This window comes from Jaculus jaculus, chromosome 5, assembly GCF_020740685.1.
Source record: "Jaculus jaculus isolate mJacJac1 chromosome 5, mJacJac1.mat.Y.cur, whole genome shotgun sequence".
NCBI classification, from domain to species: Eukaryota; Metazoa; Chordata; class Mammalia; order Rodentia; family Dipodidae; genus Jaculus; species Jaculus jaculus.
In genome coordinates, this window is record NC_059106.1 from 160,419,177 (window position 1) to 160,445,271 (window position 26,095).

Genomic DNA, 26,095 nt, shown 5'->3' on the forward strand with positions numbered 1-26,095 from the left:
AAGGGGGCGCACGCGTCTGGAGTTTGTTTGCAGTGGCTGGAAGCCCTGGCGCGCCCATTCTCTCTCTCCATTTGCCTCTTTCTCTCTCTGCCTGTTGCTCTCAAATAAGTAAATAAAAATAAACAAACAAAATTAAAAATAAATAAATAAGATGGAAAGTGATAGACAGAGGCACCCAATGTCAGCTTCTGGCCTGTACACATGCACATACGTGCGTGCACACACACACACACACACACACACACGCACACACACACACGCACACACACACACGCACACATCACCTACCCATGCAAAAGAAAGAAGGAAAGAAACAAAGAGGACCTCTCAGTGGTAGAAATGTAGACTTGTGCCAGGCATGGTGGCGCACAACTTTAATCCCAGTACTTGGGAGGCAGAGGTAGGAGGATCGCCGTGAGTTCAAGGCCACCCTGAGACTACATAGTGAATTCCAGGTCAGCCTGGGCTAAAGTGAAACCCTACCTCAAGAAAAAAAAAAAAAAAACAGGAAAAGGAAAAAGAAAAGAAATGTAAACTCAGGCAGCCACTATAGAAATCAGTGTAGAAGTTTTTTCTAAAAACTAAAATTAGAACTCCCATAGGACCCAGATTGGGAATATTTGCAAAGAACTCTTAAGTCAACAAACCACAAAGATACTTACATACCCATACTTACAGCTACAGAATTCAGAGCCAGCCTAGATGTCCATCATCAGGTGATTGGATAAAGAAAACACAGTACGTATACACAATAGGGTTTTATGCAGCCATAATGATAAGCGGCATCATGACATTTGCAGGTGTGGTGGTTTAATTCAAGAGGCCCCCATAAACTCAAATATTCTGAATGCCAGGTCCCCAGCTGGTGGCAATTTGGAAATTGGATCCTCCTAGAGGTTGTGTATTGTTGGGGGGCGCGCGCAGGCTTATGGGTGTTTTAGCCAGCTTCCCCCTGCCAGTGTTTGGCACACTCTCCTGCTGCTGGTGTCCACCTGGTGTTGGCCAGGAGGCAATATCCACCCTCTACTCATGCCATCCTTTCCCCCTGCCATCGTGGAGCTTCCCCTTGAGTCTGTAAGCCAAAATCAACCCTTTCCTCCCACAAGCTGCTCTTGGTTGGGTGTTTTCTGCCAGCAACACAGAGCTAACTACAACAGCAGGGAAATGGCTGAACTGAAAATAACTACATTAGCAAACCAAGCAGGATTTAGAAAGAGAAATATCGTGCTTTCTCTTATATGCAGAACCTAAATTTAAAATTCTGTGCATGCATGCGTGTGTGTGTCTGAGAGAGAGAGGGAGCAAGGGAGAGAGATGAAACTAGAAGGGAGATCATGGAGATGAGGAAGAATTCTTAAGGGAGGTGACAAGAGCATTAACAGAGTAAGTGTGACAGGAAAGCAGAAGGAGGAACTATCTCAGGGAAGTGAGGGGACCAACCATGTGGACATAGACTATGAGGATGAAATATGGAAATTACCTATGGGAAAGATCTGAGGGAATATTTATCATGGACCTTACAAATAGCTTTTCTGAGATTGTTATCTTGAGGTGCTAAGTTCCTTACTTATAACTTACCCTAAGGATAATCTTACAACTATGCCATCCACCCACTTAAAGCAATGGTTAAAGATTTCCTCTGCTTTGGTGGACCTTTGGCCTGAACAGCACAGATGATCAATATTAACAAGCAGTGTTTAGAAATGTTGACTGATCTTTTAAAAAAAATATTTATATTTATTTGTATTTATTTAAGAGGGAGAAAGAGAAACATAGAGGAAGTGGCAGATCGAGTGCAAATGGGGCCTCCAGCCCCAATGCAAACAAACCCCAGACACATGCACCACCTTGTGCATCTGGCTTACATGAGTACTGAGGAATTGAACTTGGATCCTTAAGCCTCACAGGCAAGCCCTTTAACCACTAAGCCATTTCTCCAGCCCCCATTTTAAAAAGTGCTTATTTGAGAGAGAGGAAGAGGCAGATATATAGAGAGAGAATGCTGACTGATCTTAAGATCTGTGTTGTGCCCAGTTTCCTCTGTAGCCTGGTTGAAGTCTTGACTCAGAGCGACTAGACATGCTTAAAAAGTACTTACCATGGCACTGACAATGATGAGGTCAGTGACAAATTGCCCACTGAACTGCCAGAGGTCTGTTGACAACAGGTGGGCTTAACGTGATTGTGTTTGTGCTCAGAGCGTATGTGTGCTGAGGCTGAGCAGAGTCCAGTAGGTCATACCCCTAAGTCCCTTCCTTTTACAAATGTTGAAGAATCACCCAGGGCCCAAAGTCCCTTGCCCTTTGCTCAGCTGATGTTTACCTACTCAAGTTCTACAAACAAAACCCAAAGAGTAAGTTATGTTTTCTTCCTCCGGCTGTTAGTAGCTCACTCTTGGGTAACTTCAACAGTTACTTTTCTTCTTTCTCAGTCTCTGCTCCTGGAAGCAGTTTGCCCACTCTTGAATAAAACTCCAAGGGTCAGAGTCTATAATTTCAGGTCTGTGCCCCCAAAGTATGGTACAGCCCGAGGGAGGCAGGGGACAGGAGGGAAGGAAATGGGAGGTAAAATGAATGAGAACAAAGTATCAGGACACATGTATATGAAAATACCATAATCAGACCCACTACTCTGTATGAAAAACTTGAAGAAAAATAAAATAGAAAAAAACTAATAACGACAAATGTGTCATTAAGTATTTCATAATAGCATGACAATGGATGAAGGACCATATTTTAACTGGGCACACAAGACATTATGTTACTGATAGTTGAAAAGGAAAAAGGAAAAATTAGTCTTCAGGTAAGGCCTTTTGTACTATTTCCTTTTAAAAAAAAGACTTTTTATTTATTTATTTGAGAGAATTACAGAGAGAAAGAAGCAGACAGAGAGAAGAATGGACATACCAGGGCCTTCAGCCACTCCAAATGAACTCCAGTTGCATGCGCCACCTTAGATATCTGGCTTGTATAGGTCCTGGGGAATTGAACCAGCAGGGGTCCTTTGGCTTTGCAGGCAAGTGCCTTAACCATTAAGCAATGTCCCCAGCCCCTTTTGTGCTTTTTATAAAGTAGAAAGCTATTTTCCAATTAATTTGGGGCTGAACGAGCCACAGCAAGAGGACACCACACAGCACAGCTTTCAGTGAGATGAGTGAGAAGTCCTGGGTTCATTTGGGCGATCACACCATAGCACGCCATTCTCACACTACTGCTGCCTATGATAAACTTGGATTTATACAGAAAAGAAAACTGGAAAGGGAGAAGTAGCATCAATAATCATGGAAGTTGTTAATAAAACAAATTTGAAAAAAAAAAAAAACCAGTATCTTCTTTAAGGCCAACTTATGAGATCATCAGTTAATCCCTGAAAAGCTGTAAATTTCAAGACTGAGGACAATCAATTCTTCAATTATTGGCTTCAGAAAGCAAAGCAAGCAGTGCCCAGGAGAAATTGTAGAGGAAGCTATGATAGAAATACTGCTCATACTGCTAGCCTGACAACCATCCCTAGGGCAATGGTGACAGACACAGTGATCTATCAAAACCCATCAAAGCAGAAATCCAGAGGCTACAGAGAACTCAACACTAAATCAGAGTGCCAACAGGCCTGCCATGGCTCAGGAAACACTGCAGTAACGGGGGGGAAAAGATTGTAAGAGCCACCAAGTGGGTCAGAATACCCTGTGACATGGTCCCCCCGTTAGCCCACAGTGACTGCCTGAGGCCTTCATAACCCCACAGTGAATACCATAACTCCACAGGGGAGAGGCCCCAGGTATAGCATAACATTTTAAACAATAATTAAAATCTAAAAGAAAATTATTAACAAAATCCTAGGTAAAATTTTCAACATAGTAACACATCTAAACTTTGTCACAAATAATGTTAAGCCTATAGAATATGAATTTTATATATTTTTATTTTTATTTTTATTTCAGAATGGAATATACAAATTAAAAACTCCATTAATACTCCAAACAACTTCTTTTTGTTGCCATAGTCAACCAAAATGCAGATTATTGTAGGGAACCTGTCTCCTCTTTTGCTCCAAATACTTGTGCTTAGTTGTAACATGCTGAGAGAAACTCTCAGTCTTTTTAATATTTTGTTTTTTATTATTTGTTCATTTTTGAGAGAGGGAGTCAGAGTGAGAATGGGTGTGCCAGAGCTTCCAGCCACTGCAAACGAACTCCAGACATATGCGCCACCTTATGCATCTGGCTTACATTGGTCCTGGGGAATCAAACAGAAGTCCTTTGGCTTTGCAGCTTACCTCATTGGCTGTGTCTGTTGAGGATTTTGTCTATAGTTCCTCTGGTACCTGTGTAAAGAAGCTCTCCATTTCTTCTGGTGGCGGTTTCTCTGATCCTTCATAAGTGGCACAGAATAAATGTGGGACTGGAGGTTTTCGAGGCACCCTAGGTTTAGGGTCATTTCTTCCTTTTGGGAGTAGGAGGGATGAGTGTTTTGTATTTCTAAAAAGTCACATCTAGGGCTGGATTGATGGCTTAGCAGTTAAGGCGCTTGCCTGTGGAGCCTAAGGATCCAGGTTCGATCCCCAGGACCCAGGCAAGTCAGATGCACAAGGTGTGCACGCAGCTGGAGTTCATTTGCAGTGGCTGGAAGCCCTGGTGTGTCCATTCTCTATCTGCCTCTTCCTCTCTCTCCCCCCCACCTTCTCTATCTCAAAAAAATAAATAAATACATAATTTTTTTTAGTCACATCTAGGGCTGGAAAGATGGCTCAGAGGTTAAGGCGCTTGCCTGCAAAGCCTAATGATCTGAGTTCGATTCCCCAGGACCCACATAAAGCCAGGTGCACAAAGTGGCTCATGCATCTGAAGTTTGTTTACAGCGGCTGGAGTCCCCGGCATGCCCATTCTCTCTGTCTCTTTTCTATCTCTCTCTGCTTGCATATAAATAAATGGAAGTATTTTTTTTAAAGTCACACCTAATAAATGAACAGAGGCACAATGCACCAGTAGACACATATATATCCAACAGTTTCCCATAATTGAAATTACATGGGGTTTGTCTTAAAGGCAGTTAAGGGAATAGATTAGAAATGCCACCATTTTATTTTTATAATGAGAGAGTTTTAAAATGCTAGAGTAGCCTGGGATCTATGAGGGTCTTTGTTTCCTCCTAGTTAATAATTATCTCTGTTTCTCTGAAGGGGTTAGTACAGAGAAAAGGAAAAGCACTTTGGATAAAATGTTTCTAAATGTCACCTTCTGTGGTCTATGTGTTCATTCATCAAAATTCTCAAGTTAAGATCCTAGAGACCAGTGACTCAGTGGCCATGAATGTCTGGCATCCTAACTACTGAGCTACAAGCTCAACCAAGTATTGACAAAAGCTCCATTGTTCTGCAAGACACCTGAAATTACTGTATCAAAAGGGCCTTCGAGGGTTGGAGAGATGGCTTAGCAGTTAAAGTGCTTGCCTGTGAAGCCAAAGGACCCAGGTTTGATTCCCCAGGACTCAGATAAGCCAGATGCACAAGGTGGTGCGTGTGTCTGGAGTTCACTTGTAGTGGCTGGAGGCCCTGGGGTGCTTATTTTTCTCTTTCTTTCTCTGTCTCAAATAAATTATTAATTAAATTAATAGTAAAAAAGAAACAAAAGGGTCTTCTATACATCAATTCAAAGGGCCTCAAGACATGTGGAGCTTGGGGCATTGAAAGAACTCTCATAAGAGCAATAGAGAGATTAATCCAGTAAATTGTATTGGTATCATTCATTTGGTAAGAATATGTGTGTATATATATATATATATATATATATATATATATATATATATACACAAATATTTTATTTATTTATGTGACAGAGAGAGAGAGAGAGAATAGGTGCACCAGTGCCTCCAGCCACTGCAAACAAACTCCAGTCACATGTGCCCCCCTTGTGCATCTGGTTAACATGGGTCCTGGGGAATCGAACCTGAGTCCTTTGGCTTTGCAGGCAAATGCCTTAACTACTAAGCCATCCCTCCAGCCCAAGAATATATTTTTTAATTTTTTTTATTATTACTAATAAGATGTTTCATGTGGATACATCATGTGTTGGCACCCTCTTTTCCCTCGTCCCTGCCCCCACTCCATTGGGGATGCTCCTCAGCGGGGTTGCAGGTTGATAAGAATATTTTTATAGGTTACTCATCCTCTCTACCTTGCCTTTTGATTGAGGCCTATAGGGGATGTGTAGCATCCAGTGAATACAAGGAGCCTTATATGCTCCTAAGTAATTTCATTTATGATTTATTTATTTGGTTTTTCAAGGTAGGGTCTCACTCTAGCCCAGGCTGACCTAGAATTCACTATGTAGTCGGGTGGCCTGGCACTCTCCCAAACCTCTTCCCTCTGCCTCCTGAGTGCTGGGAAGAGAGGTGTCACTATGCCTGGAGACCTTAAGTAATTTCAAATAATAGATGTAAGGCCAATATCAGACTTAGCGGGGTAGGTAGCCCAAACTTGGGTATTATCTCTTTATTTAGGCAGTTATTGCTTTATCAGTCCCTCCAGATATGCATGGAAAAGCCTCGAACCATCTTGAAGAAGTGTCTGTCTTAACTAGTAGATATCTGATGTTTAAATGTATGTCATGCGGGTAAAGTTGATCTGTCAGTCTTGGCCAGGGATTTGTTCTCTGGCCTGTGGGGCTATGACCTTTGGCACATCATGCCAACACTGAGCAACTTCACAGAAATCTGTGGTAAGAGAATCCTCAGAAACCTGTGACAGGAGATTAGCTAGAAGGCAATAGCCCAAGTGGAACTGATCATGAAGGGCTGTTAAAATGTTGAGCTTCTCCTCTTTCAGTAAAATTATTTTGCCCATTTGAGTAAACAATCCTTGGATTCAAAATGTACCCCTCCTGGGGTAATTTCTGTTTTTCTTCAGATCAGTAGCGAGGAGGTTAAGTGGGGAAGCAATGTGGAGAGGGAAAAGTCTTATGGCTTGAAACTCTGTTTATCGGCTTTGTCTTTTCCCAAACTAATAGGAGAAGTTTGTCTCTGGTATCCCTTAAAATTAATAGTGGCTTCTTGTTGTGGTAATGGTTCAGCCTGTAACAGTGTTAGGATTAGGGTACTTTTTTACTTTTACTTTTTTTGTGTGTGAGACAGAGAACTGGCATGCCGGGGCCTCAAGCCACTGCAATCAAAGTCCAAATGCGTGCCCCATATAGTGCGCATGTGTGACCTTGCTCTTGCATCATCCTGTGTATCTGGCTTACGTGGATCTGGAAAGTCAAACATGGGTCCTTAGCCTTCGTAGGCAAGCACCTTAACTGCTAAGCCATCTCTCCAGCCCAGTATTAGGGTATTTTTAATGATCGGTGATGCCTTAGAGGCTAGAGAGCCTCTCCCTCCAGATGGAGCATAAGAACAGAAAATATGGGAGCTATACTTAGAATAAACAGAGATATTAACTGACAACCCCTTGGTTAGAATTAAGGTTCTGGTTAGTGCAATAAGCTCAGCCTGTTGGAAGATGGGCCTGGGTGGGAGGGGCCCTGAACCTAAGACTGAGTCCGTAGTGACTATAGCCTATCCTCACTGCGCTCTGATTGCACTCCCGTCTGTAAACCATGGAGTGGCTGGAAAGGGCAGGGAAGAGTCAGCGGTGTTAGGGAGTGAGTTAAGAAAGTGATTTAACATTTCAGAGCAATTGTGAGGTGGAGTGTTTTCTGGCTTTAAAAAAAGTTGGTGGTGGGGGAGATTAGGGTAACTGGATTTAGGGAATTACATCAGTGTAGAGATGTGTCTAGATTTCTAGATATACAGGAGGGTGGCATGTATATCTCCAAGATGGGAAGCAGATCACAAGGATTGCTCAGTGAATTAGGGGCTGTAAGCACTGGGGTGTATAGCTAAGAAGGTAGAGAACCAAATTAAAAGTCTAGAATCAAGATAGTAGTCACCTCTACAGCCCTCCAAGAGGAAGACCATCTTAAAGATAGTTTTACCCAGTTGTTCAGAGAAGTAATTACTCACATATTAGGTCCATACCTTAAAAAAAAAAAAAAAAACCTCCCATCTGGTGTCTGTTTCACAACTCTATAGAGATAGATTGATTAAAGGCATTAGGTAAAGCTAGGGCAGGGGAAGATATAAAAGCTTTCTTTTGTGTGTGTGTGTGTGTGTGTGTGTGTGTGTGTGTGTGTGTGTGTGTTTTAGTTATTTGCAAGGAGAGAGAGAGAATGAATTGGCATGCCAGGGCCTCTTGCCGCTATAAATGAACTCCAGGTGCACGCACCACTCTGTGTATCTGGCTTCATGAGGGCCCTGGAGAATCAAACCTAGATCATCAGGCTTTGCAGGCAAGTGCCTTAACCACTGAGCAATCTCTGCAGCAGCTGAAGACTGTTTCTCTGCACATACTGTCTTCTGCACAAGGTCAGGCCCATACAAACAGTCCGAGAGGAGCAATGAAGGCAGGGCTGTGTCCCGCTCTGCTCTCTGCTGGCTCAGCCGGAAGCAGACAGACCTGCGCCTGTGTCAATGTCTCCTGTTGGTTGTGGCTCTCTACCGTAACCTCGGTTTTAAAGAATTGTCCTTTCTTAAGTGAAACTATGTGCCCTTTTGTGCCAAAAAGTTAAATGACAGTATGGATTATACACAAATATATAGGGAGGAGCTGCAAAGACCTTCCACAGACAGGAGGAGGATGCTGGGAGGTGTGGCGCACTCGTGGACTGTCCATCCAGCTTCACCAGCTTGGCTAGGGAATCCAGCCTGGCCTAGTAGACTTTGCAAGCAAACTCGTTTAACCACTGAGGCATCTCCCCGTTTATTGTTGTTGTTGAGGTACGGTCTCACTCTAGCACAGATGGACCTGAAATTCACTATGCAGTCTCACAGTGAGTCTCATAGGACGACCTCAAACTCACAGTGATCCTCCTACCTCCGCCTCAAAGGCGTGAGCCACCACGCCGAGCTCTCCCTGTTCTTTTTTAATTTTTTTTATTTTTATTTATTATTTGAGAGTGACAGAGAGCAAAAGAAGCAGAGAGAGAGAGAGAGAGGGAGAGAATGGGCGCACCAGGGCCTCCAGCCACAGCAAACGAACTCCAGATGCGTGCGCCCCCTTGTGCATCTGGCTAACGTGGGACCTGGGGAACCGAGCCTCGAACTGGGGTCCTTAGGCTTCACAGGCAAGCGCTTAACCGCTAAGCCATCTCTCCAGCCCTCTCCCTGTTCCTTTAGTAGCAAGAATAGAAGTATTTCAGGGTGAGTTCTCTGTCCTGAGAAGGGCAGCTAAAGAATTTGATAATAATTGATTTGGGGCCCAGCTGGGGAAGAGTATGGGGGAAAGGTCTCTCACCTGAGGCTCAGGTGCCTTTGTATAAATCAGATATTCAAGTAGAATGAGCCTCGCCACCAGGCTCAGGTGTGTGGGGAGGAACCTGACTGGTTGGCAAGCCCTGGAGAAACACTGGATTAAGAAATTCCACCTGTGGGGGCTAATCCCTGGAAACTGGAGAAGAAACAGGAAGCTGTTGCTGAGTGGGATTAGGAGGTTGGTTTTTTTTTAAATAATTTTTTGTTTACTTTTATTTATTTATTTGAGAGTGACAGACAGAGAGAGAAAGAGGCAGAGAGAGACAGAGAGAGAGAGAATGGGCACACCAGGACCTCCAGCCACTGCAAAGGAACTCCAGACAGGCATGCCCCCCTTGTGCATCTGATGTGGGTCCTGGGGAATCAAGCCTTGAACCTGGGTCCTTAGGCTTCACAGGCAAGCGCTTAACCGCTAAGCCACCTCCCCAGCCCAGGAGGTTGTTTTTTTTTACAGCCATCCTGGATGAGACTCAATCAAACCTGGTTCTAGTTCCTTTGTGCCACTCCCTAGCTCTGTATCTCTTAGAGAAGGCTGCCTTGCTCCCCATCCGCATCACCAGCTCTGAATTATGGTTTGGAGCAGCTAGCTTCTGCCCAAGGGCTAGAGGACAGGTTGATTTCCAACTTCTCTCAACTTTACAGACTGGGCAGGGTTCCAGGGGAGCTTGTGGGTTTGAGCAAGCTCTTGGCCAAATGTCCCTCTTGGTCACATCTATATCAAGGTCCCAGCAGCATTGTGTGAGAAAGAAAAGATTTTCCATGGCTGTCCTTCTTAACCGTTGTTACCAGTTGGCACTTTCCTCCGTTATTTAGTCTCCTCCTCTCTGAAGTCTACTTTAGGAGCTGGAGAGAGATGGCTCAGTGGTTAAGGCACTTGCCCAAAGTGCTTAACAACTTGGGTTTGACTCTCCAGGATCCATGGAAAGCCAAATGCAAAAAGCAGCACATGCATATGGAGTTTGTTTGCAGGGCTAGAAGCCCTGGTACACCCATTCCCTATCTGTGCTTGCAAATAATTTTTTAATTTTTTTTCTTTATTTATTTATTTGAGAGTGACAGAGAGAGAAAGAAGCACAGAGAGAGAGAGAATGGGAACGCCAGGGCTTCCAGCCACTGCAAACAAACTCCTGATGCGTGCACCCCCTTGTGCTTCTGGCTAATGTGGGTCCTGGGGATTCAAGTCTTGAACCAGAGTCCCTAGGCTTTACAGGCAAGCACTTAACCACTAAGCCATCTCTTCAGCCCGCAATTTTTTTTTTTTTTTTTTTTTTTTTTTTTTTTTAGTAAGGTTTTCTTGTTGGGTTTGAAGGCCATTCTCTAAAAGTTTTGGATCTTTTTCTTAATGTCTGGGGAAGACAATGAGACAAAGTATTTCTTTTTTTTTCAAAGAGCATTTTTTTTGTTTATTTAATTTATTTATTTGAAAGTGACAGACAGAGAGAGAAAGAGACAGACAGAGAGAGAGAGAGAGAGAGAGAGAGAGATAATGGGTGCACCAGGGCCAGTAGCCACTGCGAATGAACTCCAGACACGTGTGTTCCCTTGTGCATCTGGCTAATGTGAGTCCTGGAGAATTGAGCCTTGAACCGGGTCCTTAGGCTTCACAGGCAAGCGCTTAACCCCTAAGCCATCTCTCCAGCCCAAGACAAAGTATTTCAATATTGTCTTCTAGCCTCCAAACTGGGCTCTAGATTAGCATATTTTAGGAGAGTTTCTTTTTTTTTTTCTTTTTAAATTTTTATTAGCATTTTCCATGATTATAAAAAAAATCACATGGTAATTCCCTCCCTTCCCCCCCCACACACTTTCCCCTTTGAAATTCCATTCTCCATCATATTACCTTCCCATCACAATCATTGTACTTACATATAAACAATATAAACCTATTAAGTACCCTTCGAGAGTTTCTTTTTTATTTGCATTTTATTTTATTAATTTGAGAGAAACAGGAAAAAAGTGGAGACAGACAGAGAGTGAATATGGGCATGCCAGGGCCTCCTGCCACTGCAGATAACTCCAAGAAACATGCACTGCTTTATGCATCTGGCTTTATGTGGGTACTAAGGAATCAAACCCGGGTTATCAGGTTTTTGCAAGGAGAGATTCTATGGCAGCTCATGAAAGTTTCTGGGTTTCTGTGTAACTTCTTTTAAAAATGTTTTTATTTATTTATGTATTTGTTTGTTTGAAAAAGAGAGACAGAGAGAAAGAGGCAAACAGAGAGACTGAGTATGGGCACACCAGGGCCTCCTGCCACTGCAAATGAACTCCAGACACAGGCACCCCTTAGTGCATCTGGTTTTATGTGTGTCCTGGAGAATTGAAACGCAGCTATCAGGCTTTGCAAGTAGGCACCTTTAACCACTGAGCCATCTCTCCAGCTCCTTTGTAAAAACTTCTTATAGCTTGTCCTACTTCGCTACGGTGGTGGTTTGAACTGGATGTCCCCCATACACTCACGTTTAGAATGCTTCATCCCCAGCAGAGGTAATTTAGGAGAGGGGAGGGGGAGCCTTGCTAGAGGAAAGTGCTGTGTTTCTGGATGTGGGGTTAGGTGCGGTATAGCCAGCTCCCCGTTGCTAGAACTTGGCTCACTCTCATGTTGCTGTTTCCCACCTGTGGTGACAGATGTAATGTTCAGCCTCTGCTTTATCCTGCCTTCATGAAGCTTCCTCTCAGGACCGTAAGCCAAAATGAAAGCTTTCCTCCCATCAGCTGCTTTTGATTGGGCGCCTTGCAATGCTAAGGCAATTACGCTGCTTTGAATGAGGCACGCTTCATACTCGCCACAAGACAGGCAAAGAAATGGGACACATGGCACAAATGAGGAGACATCGGGTGAAAATTCCATTTAGGTCCAGGAGAGGGACTCACCGCATCCCCTGCGGTGGTGACTGGGTTCTTGCGTGTTGAGAGTATCCATGAAGGCTACTTCTGAGGCTTAGGGAACAGCTCCCTCCCTGGCTGTGGTGGAGGATGTTATGACATAAACGTCCTGTAAAGTCAGATCATAGGGGTGTATGACGGGCAATAATTCTTCAGGGTATTGATTGGGATCAGTGGAGACGGAACCCAGACGTTTTTACATCTGGGAGAGGCCAAAACAGGAAAATGGAATATGTTCATTGAGCATGCCCTCTTGCTCCTAGAGCGCCCACAAGGGGGCCCCAGGGAGGTGATGCGGAAACCTGAGAAACTGGGGGATTGGGGCAAATAGCCTAGGTGCAGAAAGACTGGGGGCGAGGGGTTCTTCAAGAGGGAGTGTTGCAGGCACAGGCACGGGGAGGGAAGCCGTGAGAACAAGGAGACCATATGCGCTGGGTAGAAAAAGCTGAGGAGCAGGAGGAGAAAGCTGGGTGGGAGGTGATCTCAGGAGGAGGTGGAGCTGAGGGGAAAGGGCACAGGGAGGAGGAGAGTCACCCGCAGGGTCACATTTGGTGGATAAATACTTAGGCAAAGAGTCTTTCCTGGAATCTTATCTAGATTTTTCATGTTGTAACACTATCTGGTTAGCACTGCAAAATTGGCATAGAGAAAGGAGGTTCCTAAAGTACAAAAAGGCTCTTATTTGGTGGCCTCTAACCATTTTCTGTTGCACTGTATGAAGTTATCTAAACCTGTAAGAATTTTGAGATCAAAAGTGCCATTCTTGGGCTGGAGAGATGGCTCTGCAGTTAAAGGGGCTTGCTGACAAAGCCAGTCATCCTGGGTTCAGTACCCTGGTACCCATATAAAACTGGCTGCACAAAGTGGCACACGTATCTGGAGTTCATGCACAGGGGCAAGAGGCCCTGAAGTGCCCATATGCTCTCTTTTTTCTCATTTTCTCTTTCAGTTAAATAAAGAATTTTTTTTCTTTTTTTTTCTTTTCAAGGTAGGGTCTTGCTCTAACCCAGGCTGACCTGAAATAGTGATGTAGTCTCAGGGTGGCCTCTAACTCACAACAATCTTCCTACTCTGCCTCTTGAGTTCTGGGATTAAAGGCATGTGCCTCAATGCCCAACAATAAAATTTTTTTTTTGAGACAAGCCCAATAGACAAGGCGTATTTTTGTGGGAGAGAGAGTGTGTGTGAGAATTGGCATACCAGGGCCTCCAGCCACTGCAATCGAACTGCAGACACATGTGCCCCCTTGTGCACATGTGTGACCTTGAACGCTTGTGTCACTTTGTGCGTCTGGTTTACATGGGACCTGGAGAGTCTAACATGAGTCATTAGGCTTCACAGGCAAGTGCCTAAACCGCTAAGCCATCTCTCCAGCCCAATAAATAATTTTTTTAAAGCTACCATTGACAGCCATTATTTAATTTGTTGATGCCATTAATTCATTTACATTGTGGCCAGATAGGGTTGCAAAAGAAAATGGCTTTCTTTGGTCTGACTTTTCCCCTAGGATAAAGCGCTTTGAGTTTCTATGAAAGGTACATGAGGGAAGAACTCTTAGGTGAGAATGAGCATGACCTCTTATGAGGTCTGTAAGTCAAGCAGGTGCGGAAGTTGGTGTTGGGAATAGATAGCCCGTGATAAAAAGTGTGGGGGCGGGGAGGACACGCCACCTCAGGCGTACTTCTAGCCAAGTCATAGGGCTGTATGTAAGGTTGGCTTGGAGAGAGAACGATGAGGCAAACTGTTCCTTGAGGGCACAAGATTTACTTAACACCGAGTGAGAGACTAGCAGGAACTGAAAGAAGGCAAGGAAAGCAGCTCTGGACCACCTAGAAGGAAAAGTTCTGTTGTGGGGGCTAGGAGCAGAATCACTGCAAGTAAGGTAGCTTGTGGCCTGTTGACGTGTCGTGTAGAAAGCACATAAGACATGAGGGCAGTGTGGGGACGGAGAGCCCATGTGACTCTTTCTCTGAGTAGGGTGGGTATGATCTCAGCTAATATAAATCCATTCTAATGGGTCACGAGTGGCTCTGGTTTCCAGGAGAGTCCTCTAAAATCCTTGGCGCATGATGAATTATGGAATCACAGTAGGGTGTTTAGTCAATTTCCTGTGACAGTGAGGATGACAGATGCCTGCTCGGTCCCAGTAGGGCTCTTTGCTACGGGGACAAAGAAAGACATCTGTAAGTGTGCCTTGCCTAAGATCTAACAACAGTATGGAATATCGTTTCCTTCTGTTTTATCATAAAACAGGCCAAAACAAAGGTTTCTTTTGACAGAGATTTTTGTTCTACTTAGTGATAAAGAAGGAAGAGGGAAAGTAACGGAAGTACTTGGATGAGAGAATAAGGTTGAGAATTGTGATGATTTAATGGACTGACCACCTGACAGGACCCGGAGTCCCCTGTGAGCGACTCCCTTGATTAGGTTATTTGAGGTGGGAAGACCCGCCTTAACTGAGTGAGGTTCTATACTATAGAAAAAAGGGTTCAGAGTTCCATTCCCCATCCTGGGCTGCCACCATTAGTGACTTAAGGTACGCAACTCCTTCCTGGAACCCTCTTCATTTCCCTCCCTTGGTCTCCAAGGATCACTGATTGCTGACTTCCATAACCCACTTCCATCTACCCATGGCCCTGTCCATCCCCCATCATGGGCCACCTCCACTGGGGAGTTTGGGCACATAGCTTCAAGTCAACGTTAGAAGAAATGTCTTTAGTTCTGACATAACATGTGAAAAATTTTAATACCTTATTCATTTTTTATCATATTTTTAAAACTTAGACCTCATTTGCATTTTTGTAAATTATCAATTTCATCATTTCTTTTCTTTACAAGTATTTAATTCTCAATTAAAATAAGTTGCCTTCTCATGTCCTTTAATTCTATGGCTTAGTGCTTTCAGTTTAGTACAAAAAATAAATTTAGGCTCAAATGCTTGTCATTGAAGGAAACATAAAGTCAAGTTATCTCCAGTTGAAATTCTTATTTTCCAAATACATCTATGTTAAATTAACACCATTATCAAACATAAAACCAGCTGAATATCAAATGGAAGTTTTTCTCCAAACATCTCTTCTTTCCTTGATTTAAACATTGGAGGACTAGAGACTTCCAGTTAAGATGGTGGAGTAGGAACCACGCCAAAGCAGCCTAGGAGAGAAAAGGTAAAACAAAACAAAACAACACAGCAAAATACACTCTTCCACTAAAAAGTGCAGGCATAAGAAATTATTGACCACAGCAGAGAAGTAGAGAGACCCAGAGCATCTAGAGCCTTCAGAAGCCGGCAGGGGCGGCTCCAGCAGCGGCAGCATCAGGTTTACGTGGCTGCGGCCGCAGGAGAAGCCAGGTGAGGGGATTTCCCATTCATATCGGCCTCCTCACGAAGTCAAGAAACGTGAAGGAACCAGCCTAGACGTCCCTCAACTGATGAGTGGATAATGAAGGTGGCACATTTATACAATGGAGTTCTACTTAGCAGTAAACAAAAATGAAGTTATGAAATTTGCAGAAAAATGCATGGACCTGGAAAGGATTATACTAAGTGAGGTAACCCAGGCCCAGAAAGCCAAGCGCCACATGTTCTCCCTCATATGTGGATCCTAGCTACAGATGATTGGGCTTCTGCGTGAGAAGGAAAATACTTAGTAGCAGAGGCCAGTAAGTTAGAAAGGAGACATAAAGGGAAGAGAAAGGAAGGGAGGAGGGGACTTAATAGGTTGGTATTGTATATATGTAAATACAATGATTGAGATGGGGAGGTAATATGATGGAGAATGGAATTTCAAAAGGGAAAGTGCAGCGGGGGGAGGGTATTACCATGGGATATTTTTTATATTCATGGAAAATGTTAATAAAAATTGTGAAAAGATTAAAAAAAGAAAAAGAAACGTGAAGGGGAGGATGGCAGGGACCAGCAGAGTGGTCTATGAAGCCAGCATCACCCTGATACTAAAACCAGACAAGGATAAAACAAAAAAAGAGAAAATTACAGACCAATCTCCCTCATGAACATAGATGCAAAAATTCTCAACAAAATATTGGCAAACAGAATACAAGAATATATTAGAAACATCATTCACCCCAACCAAATAGGCTTTTTTATCCCAGAAATTCAGGGATGGTTCAACATATGCAAATCGATAAATGTGATACATTATATAAATGAAGTGAAGGACAAAAATCACATGATCATCTCATTAGATGCAGAAAAAAATCATTTGATAAGTCCAACATCCCTTCATGATAAAAGTCCTACAGAAACTGGGAATAGAAAGAACATATCTCAACATAACAAAGGCTATTTATGACAAGCCTACAGGCAACATATTACTAAATGGAGAAAAACTGGAAGCTTTTCCACAAAAAGTAGGGACAAGACAAGGGTATCCACTGTCCCCACTTTTATTTAATATAATACTGGAAGTCTTAGCCATGGCAATAAGTCAAGAGATGCACATAAAAGGGGTACAGATTGGAAAGGAAGAGATCACGTTATCTTACTTGCAGATGATATATATAAAGCACGCTAGGCTCTGCGGTGTGCCCATCCCGCTGGGCCAGCCGCAGACCAGGCCTGGGTGGTGGCACTGCCAGCTCTAATCCTGGAGGTGTCTGTGCTGCTGGCCCACGACAGGGCCTAGGCGGAGACATCATGTTCTCGCTCAAGCTGCCCAGACCCTCCTACAGGTCCTACTTCCTGCCGCCCACCCAGACTGACCATAAGATCACTTCAGAACCAAAGATTAAAAAACTAGAGCCAGTCCTTCTGCCAGGAGAAATTGTTGTAAATGAAGTCAGCTTTGTGAGAAAATGCATTGCAACAGATACAAGCCAATATGATCTGTGGGGAAAGTTGATATGCAGTAACTTCAAAATTGCCTTTATTACAGATGACCCAATGCCATTACAGAAACCTTCTTTTTGGAGACCATGATGTCTCTTTAACATGTATTGAGCAGATTGTCACAGTAAATGACAAGAGGAAGCAGAAAGTCCTAGGCCCCAACCAGAAGCTGAAAGTTAATCCAACAGAGTTAATTACTGTTGCAGTCCGGTTTGTATTGCTGTTAGAAATCACCCAACCAAGAGCAGCTTCTGGGAAAAAGAGATTTATTTTGGCTTACAGCCTCGAAGGGAAGCTCCACGATGGCAGGGAAAAACGATGGCATGAGCAGAGGGTGGACATCACCCCCTGGCCAACATAAGGTGGGACACAGCAACAGGAGGGTGTGCCAAACACTGGCATGGGGAAACTGACTATAAAGCCCTTAAGCCCGCCCCCAACAAAACACTCCCTCCAAGAGGCGTTAATTCCCAAATATCCATCAGCTGGGGAGCTAGCATTCACAACACCTAGGTTTATGGGGGACACCTGAATCAAACCACCACAATTACTTATTGTAAAAATTTCAGAACTGTCAGAGTTCGTTTTGGTGAATCAGGTCCTGAAAGTGCCAAAAAGGTATGCCTTGCAATAGCTCATTATTCCTAGCCAGCAGACCTCCAGCTACTATTTGCATTTGAATGTGTTGGGGGAAAAATACTACAATTCAGCCAATAAAATTAATGGCATGCCTTCAGGAGGTGGAGGAGGAAGAAGGAGTGGTGGCAACAGCCAAAAGACACTGTTGTTTGAAACTTACTCAGATTGGGACAGAGAGATCAAGAGGACAAGTGCCTGTGGGTGGAGAGTTTGTTCTATTAACAAGGGTTATATGATATCTACTTGCCTTCTGGAATACTTTGTAGCGCCAAGTTCTTTAGCTGACCAAGAGCTGGAGATTTTTGCCCATTCTTTTGTTGGAAGAAGGATGCCATTGTGCTGGAGCCCCTCCAATGGCAGTGTTCTTGCACGAACAGCCCTCATCAAAGATGTCTGCAGCAGAGGAAAATTGACCAGAGAATCTGTAATGCAATAACTACAAGTCATCCACAGAGAAGTGATGTTTGTACGAATCAGATTCGGATAAGACCTTGCCCAATATTCAAGAAATACAAGTGGCATTTCTAAAACTTCAACTATGTGTAAACGAGCCTTTTGACGAAGCTGAAGAAAAATGGTTGTCTTCTCTGGAAAAGCAGTTGGGGGCTAGAATATGTCAGGGCCTTCCTTAAACATCCTGCAGAGCTTGTGCACATGCTAGAACGCAAACATGTCTGTGTAACCCTCCGAGAGGATGAGGGGACAGACTTGAGCTGTCTTGTAGCTTCTCTTGTTCAGGTGATGATGGATCCACATTTCCGGACAATTACTGGATTTCAAAGTCTGGTCCAGAAGGAGTGGGTGATGGTGGGATATCCGTTCCTAGACAGAAGCAACCACTTAAAGAGATCAGATAAAGTCTCCCTTATTTTTGCTATTCTTGGATACCACATGGCAGCTGTTAGAACAATACCCAGCCGCCTTCGAATTCTCTGAGACATGTTTAGCAGTGCTATGCGACACTGCCTGGGTCTCACTGTTTGGCACCTTCCTGTTCAACTTTCCTCATCAGTGAGAGCGCACAGAATTTGCTATAAGCAAAAATAGTCAACTGGGTGACAAAAAGGGCTTAAAATTACCTTCAGTTTGGGACTGGTCTCTTCAGTTTACAGCAAAGGAATGCACCCTTTCCACAACCCTTTCTACATCAGGAAGAGCACACCTCATCTACAGAATGGATCCAGGAAGTCTTTTAAGCACACACACACACAAAGCTACAGCTCAACACTGAGAAGAATGCCATCTTCCTTCAAGAATGGAACCATCATCCAGGCGTGGGGGCGCATGCCTTTAATCCCAGCACTTGGGAGGCAGAGGTAGGAGGATCGCCGTGAGTTCGAGGCCACCCTGAGACTCCATAGTGAATTCCAAGTCAGCCTGAGCTAGAGCAAGACTCTTCCTCAAAAAAAAAAAGAGAAAGGAATCATCAGTGACCAAGGACTACTTCCGAGGAGAAACTCACTGGTACTGAAGCTAAGACCAGGCCCACCTGAGCACACCACCAGCCACAGCAGTGATGTGGAGCAGTACTGTAGAGAATGGTTCTCCAAGACCTATGTACCGTTGTCCTGCCGCGTCTCTCTGGAACACACATAAAGCTGTGGAAACTGTGCTACTTCCGTTGGGTCCCTGAGGCACAGATCAACCTCAGGGGCTCCATCATGGCCTTCCACAAGCTCTCCCTCCTAGCTGATGAGGTGGATGTGCTCAGCCGGAGGCTGCATCAATGTCGGAGTGGCCCCTTGGAAGCCTGCTACACAGAGCTGGACCAGAATAGAAGGTACTTCAGAGCCAGTGGCCCCCATGGCACCTTGGGGACACCAGAATTTCTCTCCTCTTCAGTTCCAATTTCTCCTGTAGGGAACCTGTGCAGACGCAGCATTTTAGGAACACCATTAAGCAAATTTTTAAGTGGGGGCCAAAACATGGTTATCTACTGAGACACTAGCAAATGAAGACTAAAATGTATTTTCTGAACATTTTGAGGGAAGCTGAATTTTCCCACTGAACTGAAATTACTAACCAAGGCATTAAAACTGATTATTTTATATGTAAGTAATTTGCACTAAGTAGCAGAGGCCAGTAAGTTAAAAAGGAGACATAAAGAGAAGAGAAAGGAAGGGAGGATACTTAATAGGTTGATATTGTATATATGTAAGTACAATGATTGTGATGGGGAGGTAATATGATGGAGAATGGAATTTCAAAGGAGAAAGTGGGGGGGCAGGGAGGGAATTACCATGGAATTTTTTTTTATAATCATGGAAAATGCTAATAAAAATTTTTTAAAAAGAAAGAAATTTGCACTAATCTTTAAAGCATATTGAATCATTCTCCCTCCCTTCAGTTATTTTAAGAAAACTGTAATTTTTATTTTTTTATGCCCTTTCTGTAATTATAGGTCTGGCTTATTTTGGGTGATTTGCAGCATACATATCCCCATTGTTATAACTGATCTCACTAATCAGGTTTGCTCTGCTATTTTTTTCTAATTTTTTGTTCATTTTTATTTATTTATTTGAGAGCGACAAAGAGAAAAAGAGGCAGAGAGAGAGAGAGAGGGAGGGAGAGAGAGAGAGAGAATATGAGCGTATCAGGGCCTCCAGCCACTGCAAACGAACTCCAGACACATACACCCCCTTTTGCATCTGGCTAACATGGGTCCTGGGGAGTTGAGCTTCAAACCGGAGTCCTTATGCTTCACAGGCAAGCACTTAACTGCTAAGCCATCTCTCCAGCCCCTCCTCTGCTATTTTTTTATCCTTATTGATATTTCCTACTACTTACTGAAGGTTATCTGATAATGTACCAGATTAGCAACCTGAAGAAAGTGACATGGAGTTGACAAATTAATATTTAGTATATTTTCAGGAACATGTGCTAAAATCCTCAGTAGGCGTTGGTAGGTATATTCATGTATTTTTCTGGTCATTTGCAGTTATCTGTAGTTGAATTTACCTGATGAAGTTTCAGTGTTCTAAAGCTAGAATTTATTTTAGTTCACCTTGGTTAGGACTTTTCAATCACTGTTTGCAATCATGAGTTTGCTTTTGAATTCCAATAACTAACTTTAAAATGAAAATGGTTTGCACTGTAACTTTAAAGCATTCACTGTAGCTAGTTAAACCTAGAAGTGCCTTTGACATTAGGTATGAGTAACAAAAGTGATAGAACAATGGGAAATATAATATTACTTTTAATTTAGAACATTAAAAATCCTAATACGTCAGGAAATGGCCAGGGGACTCCAGACCACATTCTTGTTCTGTGGATGCTGATCGTGAGGGGCTCTTCGGACTACCCAGGCAGCTTCTGCCATAGACAGGAGCATGCCACACTCAGATCACAGGCCGTGGGGCATCCCCGCTGATGCGCTCCTGTTGGCCAGCACTTCCCTGAGGTACCTGGGCAGTGGGACACGTGCACACAAATCCTTCTCAAGTCCTCACTGCTTAGAATAGAGCTTAAGAAATAGAATTGCACTTCTCCCAGAATGTTGTTATTTTTAAAACTAGCGAGAAGAGACCCTCCCCATTTCCTGACTGTTGACAGCGATGTTAAGAGGAAATGGAGGGCTGGAGAGATGGCTTAGCAGTTAAGCGCTTGCCTGTGAAGCCTAAGGACCCCGGTTCGAGGCTCGGTTCCCCAGGTCCCACGTTAGCCAGATGCACAAGGGGGCGCACGCGTCTGGAGTTCGTTTGCAGAGGCTGGAAGCCCTGGCTCGCCCATTCTATCTCTCTCCCTCTATCTGTCTTTCTCCCTGTGTCTGTCGCTCTCAAATTAAAAAATGAACAAAAAAAAATATTTTAAAAAAGAGGAAATGGAGACGCTCACAAAGGTATGCTCCTTGTCCGAGGCTCCCTTCTTTTCATACTGGGGCTAGACCCTGGCCAGCTTTGCAGTGTCCAGTTAAACCAGCTCCTTGTAATGAAGTTTCATGCCATCCTACCATGCATCCTTTCCATTCCCTGATATTAAGGTGGACAATTTAAAATTGGTGTCATGTCTTGTTAATTTCATTTTCTAAAAACGTTTTTAAGAGAGTGTGCATTCTACTTTAGTTGTGTGCCTTCTAAAATTATGAGATCATATCTCTGGATTTAATGGCATGAGTTCTTATAAAATGGCTTAGGAAATTCATATCTTGTGCATACACCTCATTTTCATCTACTAGTTGCCTATAAAATTAAGGACTATGTTCAGTTTGTACAAATAGTATTGTTGTCAGTAAAGAAGTTATAGGCCTTGATGGGAAACCAGCCCTGATTTCCTATCACAATCCAGCATGTCCTGTCATTGACTCCTCCCTTTTCATTAAGCTGCTTTTTATTATTACAAATTGTTCTAGAGATTTTGGCTTGAGAATTTATTTCTTTTCAGTTTTCTTTTCACACATATACTTCAATTCTGTTAATAATTTGTGTTTTGTTAACTTACAGAAAATTAGGTACTATTAACATTATTTTAACATAGAAAGTTGCATATTTTTGTATGATAATCAAATATAGTAAAATGTTTTTATACTTAAAAAAAATACCCTAAAGACTCTACCAGCAAACTGTTAGAGCTGATAAACACTTATAGACATGTAGCAGGATACAAAATAAATGCACAGAAATCAATAGCCTTCCTATAGGCTAACAGCAAACACACAGAGGATGAAATCAGAAAGTCACTCCTAATTACTACTGCATTTAAAAAAAAATACCTTGGAATTATCTTAACCAAGGAAGTGAAGGGTCTCTACAATGAAATCTTTAAAACACTCAAGTGAGGAATTGCAGAAGACACTAGGAAATGGAAAGGCATCCCTTTTGCTTGGATTGGAAGGATCAATATTGTAAAAATGGCAATCTTACCAAAGCAATCTATACATTTAATGCAATCCCCATCAAAATTCCAACGGCATTCCTCAGGGAAATAGAAAAAACAATGTTAAAATTCATTTGGCAACACAAAAAACCTTAAATATCTAAAACAATTTTGAGCAACAAAAGTAAAGGTGGTGGTATCACCATACCTGATTTTAATTAACCTTTATTACAGAGGCATAGTAACAAAAACAGCATGGTACTGGCACAAAAATAGACATGTAAATCAATGGAACAGAATAGAGGACCCAGATATAAGTCTGGGTAGCTACAGCCACCTGATCTTTGACAGAAATGCCAAAAATACTCATTGGAGAAAAGACATCCTCTCTTGCAGTGGCTGGAGGCCCTGACATGCCCATTTTCTCTCTGTCCCTACTTTCTCTCCCTCTTTCTCTCAAATAAATAAATAAAAATTTTTTTTTAAAAAAAGGAGGATCACTATGAGATGGTGACCATCCTGAGACTATATAGTGAATTCCAGGTCAGCTTGGGCTCGAGTGAAACCCTACCTTGAAAAAAAAGAGGAAGCAGGTAGAGATAGAGAATGAGTACACTAGGACCTCCAGCCACCACAAATGACCTCTAGACACATGTACCACCTTGTGCATCTGGCTTACATGGGCACCAGGGAATTGAACCTGGGTCCTTAGGCTTTATAGGCAAGAGCCTTAACCACTAAGCAATCTCTCCAGCCCAGTCTTTAATGATCTTAATCTCCTTAACACTTCCAACCAAAGCCTCTGAAGTTTCTGTGCCTGAGTCTTTAAAGTTGTTTACATTTCTTTCTGTGTGGAACTTTATATTTTTATATAATAATTTATATTATATTTTTTTATATCTGTCTTATTTGTATTTTGTTCTTTTTCATTGAATCAGGGCAGCAAAAAAAAAAAAAAAAAAAATCCATATCACAGAGCTGGGGATGGTGGCACATGCCTTTAATCCAAGCACTTGGGAGGAGGATCGCCATGAGTTTGAGGCCACCCTGAGACTATATAGTGAATTCCAGGTCAGCCTGAGCTAGAGTGAGACCCTATTCTCAAAAAAAAAAAAAAAAAAAAAAAATTACAGAGTAAAGGTTTTCTGTCTTGAAATATCCTCTGCCAAGCATATTAGTCCATTAACTTAAATTCAACTTTGCTCAAGTTCTTGGGACATGCAGCCAGTCAGAATATCATAAGGACTGCCTCTGACCCAGTTCCCAACAAAGCCATGCTTCCCCTCTGAAACCTCATGAGTAAAACCTCCCCAGTCCACATTTCTTATGGCCTTATGGTCTTCCAAACTGCCATCAGAATGGCCCATTAAACTCTGCTTACAGCATGGTGAGGTGTCTCTAAGTCCAAAGTTACAATCATTGCATGTTCCTCCCACAAACCAGTTTCTAAAAACTATGAACCATATAATCATGAAAAATGTTAATAAAAATTAAAAAATTAAAAAATAAATAAAAACTATGAACCAGATGGTCACGTTGCTTACAGCAATAGCTTCTTGATACCAGTTTTCTGGTTTAGTCAACTTCTCATTGCTAGGACAAAATAACCAACAAAATTAGTCTGGAGGGAGGAAGAGTTTATTTCAGCTTACAGTTCCAGGTTACAGTCCATCATGGTGGGGAAGACATTTTCAATCAGGTCTATAGTGAGGAAGCAGAGAATTTGAATCAGGTCTAGCCCAGGATGAGGTAGAATTCACTTTGTAGTCCAGCTGTCTCTCCTCTTTATATAGTCAAGGACTCTGCCCAGAGTTAAGGAGTATCTTCCCACCTTGATTAATCTGATCAAGATAATCCCTCACAGGTGGTTCTACTTCCTGTCTAGTTGACAATCATATATACCATCATACCCACCAAAAGTTATTGACATCAATAGGATCACTCTTACTTAATTCACTACTATAACATCTGCAGAGCAGAAATATTGATCAGCTCTGGTCACTCCTATTGCTCATATTCTTTTTGTTTGTTTGTTTTTTGTTTTTCTGAGGTAGGGTCTCACTCTAGCTCAGGCTGGCCTGGAATTCACTCTGTAGTCGCAGGGTGGCCTTGAACTCACCATGATCCTCCTACTTCTGCCTCCCAAGTGCTGGGATTAAAGGCATGTGCCACTATGCCCGGCTCTCTTTTCTTATTTTTTATTTATTTGCAATCTCAGAGAGAGTGTGTGAGAGAGAATGGATGTGTCTGGGCCTCCCACCACCATAAACAAACTCCAGATGCATGTACCACCTTGGGCACCTGACTATAGGGGTAATGGGGAATCAAACCTGGGGCTTTAGGCTGTGCAAGCAATCGCTCCAGTCCAGTATTCTTTAATTAATTACTTTGCAAGCACAGAAGGAGTGAATATAGGTATATCAGTACCTCTTGCCTCTGTAAACAAACTCAAGAAACATGTACCACATTGTGCATTTGGCTTTACATGGATACTGGGGAATTGAACACTGGTAGTCAGGTTTTACAAGCAAGTGTTTTCATCACTGAGGCATCTCCCCAGTCCTCTAACCCCACTGAGGAGCATCCCCAATGGAATGGGTGCAGGAACAAAAGAAAAGAGGGTACCAGCCTGGTGTGGTGGCACATGCCTTTAATCCCAGCCCTTGGGAAGCAGAGATAGGAGGATTGCTGTGAGTTCAAGGCCACCTTGAGACTATGTAGTGAATTCCAGGTCAGCCTGAGCTTGAGTGACACCCTACCTTAAAAAAAAAAAAAAAAAAGCAAATAGTACAGAAAGAGGACCTTTTCATTAAAAAAAAAAAAAAAGCAAAGAAAAAGGAAAGAAAAGAGGGTACCAACACATGATGTATCCATACAAAACATCGTTAATAATAATAAAATGCTACAGATAAAAACAAATAAATCTTTAAATAATAATAATTTTTAAATCCCCGAGGGCTGGAGAGATGGCTAAGTGGTTAAGGAGCTTGCCTGCAAAGCCTAAGAATGCTTGTTTGAATCTCCAGGTCCCACATCAGACACAAAGTGACACAAGCATGCAATGTCGCACATGCGCACAAAGGGACGAACACATCTTTAGTTAATTCACGGCGGACAAAAAGCCCTGGCATGCACATTCTTTCTCACTCCCTACCTCTTTCTTCCTCTCTCTGTCAAAAATTTAAAAATTAAAAAAAAAAATTTTAAATCTCCCAGTTTAAAAAACTCCAGGCCTAAATGGATTCACAGGTGAATTTTATGAGACCTTAAATAGAAGAACTAACACCAAATGCTCCTCAAAAATCTTCATAAAATGGAAAAGGAAGAAATACTACCAAATTCCTTCTATGAAGCCAGGATTACTCTGATACCAAAATCAGACAAAGACAGAACAAAAAAGAAAAAAAAGAAAAAGAAAGAAAAGAAAAGAAAATTACAGGCCAATCTCCCTCATGAACATAGATGCAAAGATTCTCAACAAAACACTGGCACACAGAATATAAGAATATGTCATGTAAGTTATCTGTAGTATCCTTAGATGTGTAAATCTGATGTTACATATCTT

At 42.6% G+C, this 26,095-nt stretch overlaps 1 pseudogene; it reads left to right on the forward strand.

Annotated features, from left to right (window-relative positions):
- The first annotated feature begins 16,887 nt into the window (after positions 1–16,887).
- On the forward strand, positions 16,888–19,680 carry LOC101607420 (annotated as a pseudogene).
- Positions 19,681–26,095: the final 6,415 nt, after the last annotated feature.